Source organism: Macaca nemestrina, chromosome 7 (genome assembly GCF_043159975.1).
Source record: "Macaca nemestrina isolate mMacNem1 chromosome 7, mMacNem.hap1, whole genome shotgun sequence".
Classification (NCBI taxonomy): domain Eukaryota; kingdom Metazoa; phylum Chordata; class Mammalia; order Primates; family Cercopithecidae; genus Macaca; species Macaca nemestrina.
In genome coordinates this window covers 145,941,367-145,946,435 of record NC_092131.1, presented here as the reverse complement: position 1 = coordinate 145,946,435, position 5,069 = coordinate 145,941,367, and the positions used below count along the sequence as shown (strand labels likewise).

At 34.6% G+C, this 5,069-nt stretch overlaps 1 protein-coding gene across 3 annotated transcripts in view; it reads right to left on the bottom strand.

The window, feature by feature from the left end:
- LOC105489849 (regulatory factor X7) overlaps nucleotides 1-5,069 on the bottom strand; it is a 163,889-nt gene that overhangs the window by 138,694 nt on the left and 20,126 nt on the right. The gene's annotated exons all lie outside the window — the stretch shown is intronic.

Genomic DNA, 5,069 nt, shown 5'->3' with positions numbered 1-5,069 from the left:
CAGTGATGAATTCTCTTAGCTTTTGCTCATCTCAAAACGTCTATTTTGTTTACATTCAGAAATGTATTTTTGTTTGATTTAAATTTCCAGATTGACAATTTTTTTCCTTCAGCACTTTAAAGGTTCCATTGTCTTCCAGCCTCCATTATTTCTGATGAGAAGTCGATCTTCGTTGCTGCTGTTTCCCTATGTATATCATGTGTTTTCCCCATTCCTGCCCCTCTGGCTGTCTTTAAGACATTCTCTTTATCTTCAGTTTTAAGTAATTATACTTGTGCTACTATGATTTCTTCTGTGTTTACTATGCTTAGTGTTTGCTGAAATCCACTGGTATGTGGGTTTTCTTCAAATTTATAAATCTTTCAATAATCATACCTTCAAATTATTTTTCTGCTCCAGTATCTATTCTTCTGGGACTCCATTTACACATATATTGGCCCATGAGTCACAGAGGCTTGTTCATTTCTTTTTTCCTCTTTCTCTCTGTGGTTAACTTCAGTGAAGTTTTCTTTTGTAGTTTCCAATCTGTCATTTAGCATATTCAGTGAATTTTTCATTTCAGATATTAAATTTTTTGTTCTAGGTTTTCCATTTGATTCTTAGTTAGAGCTCTACTTTGGCTGAGATTTCCTATCTGTGCATGGATAGGGTCCATCTTTTCCTTTTAATCTTTGAGCATATTTATCAGAGACAATATAAAATAGTTGGCTGCTAATTCCATGTCTCTGTCATCTCTGGGTCTATTTCTAATTTTTTCCCTATAGTTCCCTGCTTCTTCATTTGTTTAGTAATTTTTTATACAGCTGGTCATTGTGGGTACTATGTTGTGGGACATTTGGAATTCTTTTAGTGTGTTTTGTTTTTGCATGAAGTTATTTACTGGCAGTTTAACCTGATATTTTTACTGGTTAGCTTTATGCTTTGCTAGAATTGATCTAAAATAGCTCTTACTCTATGGGTAAAGTAGCCCTAGTCTTTATGGTATAGACTTCCTGAAGTCTTAATGAATGCCCAAGGTGCTGAACAAGACCTCTCCAATTTGGCTGTCTGAAATTCTGTCTTTCAGCACTGTGTAATCTCCAGAACCTCCTTTTGACTATAGGCCTCAGCAGTTGTTCTCAGAAAAGACTGGCTCTGCACATGTGGAGTTCGGCATTCAGCTAAAGATTCAGGATGATCTCCACAAAGGTTTCTGAAGCTTCTTCTCTAAGCAGCTCTCTTCCTTCCAGTAGAAGCCTTACAATTCCAACTGCTTCAGCAGTCATGCACTCCAGTCACTGTTTCTTCTATCCTACTAAACCTCTAGTCTCTATTTGGGTGTTATTTCCCTCAGCCACAGTTTGGATAATCAGGGTAAGCTTACCTATTGGATTTCCCTTCTCCTAAGGATCATAGCCCTATAGTTGGCTATCTAATGCCAAATAAAACCCAGTTGCTTCATGTCTTTTTTCCATTTTTACAGTTGATCATGGAGGGAGGGTAAGTTTAACACCCATTGCCCCATTAAGGCTGGTCCTGGAAGTTAAAATGTATCAAAATAAATTTTTATATACTTTTAAAGCTTAATATATAATCAAGAAAACTGAAAAAAACGAACAATTCTTCAAGAAATTAAAAAACCAAGCCCTACAAAGAGTATCTGTTTACTTGGGGTATATTTTCTTCTACTTATATATTTGCATACATATGTATATAAAATCTTTTTTAAAATAGGATAGTTTTTTTTTTCCCCCTATTTAACATTGCATGGTGGGCATTTTCTCAAGACATTATATATAAACAACAGAATCTTTTTACAGCTATACATTAAAATCCTGGCGTAATTTAAAAATAATAAGCATTCTTTTTTTGTTGTTGAACATTTAGGTTCCACCACTATAAATAAATGCTTTGTCTTCAGATACACGGCTCACTCCATAATTCAGGTCTTTATTCAAATGTTACCTTACTGGTGATCTTCTGATCAATCAACCTATTTAAAACTTTAATCCTCTTCCTGACATACATACTCCGTATTCTCTTCCTTTTCTTCAGAGAATTTACTATCATATAACAGAGCATATATAGTTTTACTTATTGTTTGTTATGTCTCCCTCTACTACTATATAAACTTTATAAAAGCAAGTATTTTTGATTATTTTGTTTACTGCTTAGCCCTAGAGTTCTAAAAGAGTATCTGCCTGATCATCAGTCCTTGATTAACATTTGTTGAATGATTATATGATTAAGAAAAAATATACATGGTTTAGACTATACTAGAACAAACAACTATGTAAAGAAAAAAATAAATCAAAAGAAACATGTAGATGTCATGTAGATGATGAAAACATTATTTTATGCTTTAAAATTTTTTCTGTAATGAGTATGCTTTTGCTGTGTGTGTGTGTTTGTGTGTGTGTCTATGAGTTTTGAGAAAGGGATTACTCTGTCACCTGGGCTGGAGTGCGGTGGCATGATCACGGTTCACTGCAGCCTCAAACTTCCAGGTTTCAGGTGATCCTTCCACCTCAGCCTCCTGAGTAGCTGGGACTACAGGCACACACCACCACACCTGGCTAGTTTTTTTTGTTGTTGTTTTTGTTTTGGTAGAGATGAGATTTCATCATGTTGCCCAGGCTGGTCATGAACTCATGGATTCAGGCAATCTGCCTACCTTGGCCTCCCAAACTGCTGGGATTACAGGTGTGAGCCACCACACCTGGTCTGCTTTTAATATGTAAAAAATAAATGTCCTTTTAAAAAATAAAATACAGTGTGTTAAGATTACACATCAAACAAGAATAAACGTGTTATAGGTAAAAATGGATTAAAATACCTTTCTGACTAGCGATTTAAACCGTGACAAGTTATTATTTAAATCAAGTTAAGACCATAAATATTTGTAACATAGCACTGTGGGAGATAAAAAGATGAAGAAGATACAGTTGTTGCCCATCAGGGGCTCAAAATCTACTGGAAGAGAAAGGCATACATGGTTTAAAAATGTGGTACATGCAAACCGTGATAAACGCCGTAATGGAAGTACAAGGTTAAATGGGGAACCACAAAAACAACAACAACAACAACAACAAAAACACTCAAAAGCATAAACTGAGGTGGCATTTATCATAGTCTTGAAAGATGTTTTTCTATATGCAGAGGGAAAAGGGAAGCATTACTGCTAAAGGGTACAACCACAGCTAAAGAAAGAGATGGAAGACTGTAAGACAGATTTTTAACAGAACAACAAATACTCCAAGTTCCTCCATAACTATCAGGCACGAGTCTCAAAGCAAGGATATCCTTCAGGGATAGGCAAATAACATAAATGTGTGATGCAGCTGGACCTAATATAAATAAGATGTGGTGGGCCATGTAGTAAAAATGGAACAAGTTGAAGGCATTCACATTAAAATTTTTGTAAAATTTTGTTAACTGAACTGTGCCAGTCCTGGTAAGGGAACTGTGTGTAAGGGAAAGGAGGATAGAGAAGATAAGCTGAAAACTCAAGTTGGAAAGGAATTATGAAGTATTTTAATTCTGTAAGCAAGCAGTTTTAAAATAAATATTTTTAAGGTAAACTGTTCATCTCAGAAAGGCTAAAAAACACACGAAAAAGAAGAAAATAAATATTTTGAAAACCGTTATCACCGCTCCCAACATTACCAAAAAGCAACATTTTTTGGTGTATTTTTCTTCCACTCTCTTTTGCTAAGACTAGGATTTTGTGTGCATGTGTGTGTGTCTGTGTGTGTGTATGTGCAGTTCTCTGTGTGAAACTGCCCAACTATACTGCATTTTTTATCCCACTAATATTTTAACAGAAGAATTTACTAACGTAGTTACATGAACTCATGAAACATTTTAATGACTACATAACCATTCACATTTTCCTCTGTCCTGTCTTTTAACCGGGATTCAGTATAAGTGAAAAAAAAACACCTAAGTTTTTTTGGGGGTTTTCATTTTAAGTAGTAATATCTATTTTCACTTGTTTGTTCTGAGATGTCTTCTTCTACTTAATAGAGAAAATCTTTCATTCTATCAGAAGTTCATTTCTATTTTGTCCTACTTTTTGAAAATCATCCCACTGTTGTTTTCATTTAACTATGTATTCATCTGGAATTCTGTTGATGACTGTTAGGGGTTGAGGCTAATTTATTCTCTCCCTCTGCCAAACAGCTAACCAACTGCACTAAACTATTTCTTAATCCTCCTGCTGATTTGTTGATGCCTCTTCTATCACTGACTTGTATTAGTATTATAACAAAAATACTACTTATGATTCTAAATAAAAAAAGAACAAGAATGGCAGTAACAAACAAGATATTACTGAATGTAACATTTTTACATTTGGAACTCAAGGGATGAACAACTGTAGTCCAAAACAGCCAAAATATCTAGGTCTAAAATATAATTGTTTTGTTTTTTAATGTGCCACAATTATTCCAGAGCCCATTTATCTCTTTAAGTCATAGCAAAGATTAACACATGTAACCTCAGCTATATAAACAAGTAACAAACACTATAAAACTGACATCCCAAAACAATTTCTTATAAAACTGGATTTCTCTTGCTGAGTTTCAGTTACAGTCCCTCACAGGTCATTGTCTTCATTATGGAGAGCAGCTGTCTGAGCAACCTCTCCATTGTTTATACTGCACTGCTAATGCTGGAATATGCACTCCAACTTACTTAAAAACTGATTTTAAACAATTACAGAGATTTTATTCTATCATTTAAAGCAAGACATAAATCGTACTTCTCCCCAAATAGGCTGAAAATGTAGATAATTCACGACATTTTACATCTCACGTTAGAAGTCAGGAATCCCAATCACATCTCACTTTAGAAATTAGGAATCTCAAACTGTCTTTCTAGCTTAATTCCTCTCTGCCTTCAACAGGTGTCTGCAACAGGTTGAAATTTGGTATCTTCATATCTGGAGACTACAAGCAAGCAAGCAATCTAGCATAACCCTTTTCTTCTATAAACCTGCTTGCTGACTCACACCTTCTCTATAGGACATTATTAAATGATTTTGTTATCTTTTAATATCAAAGGTTAATCACATATTTTCTTAAACAACC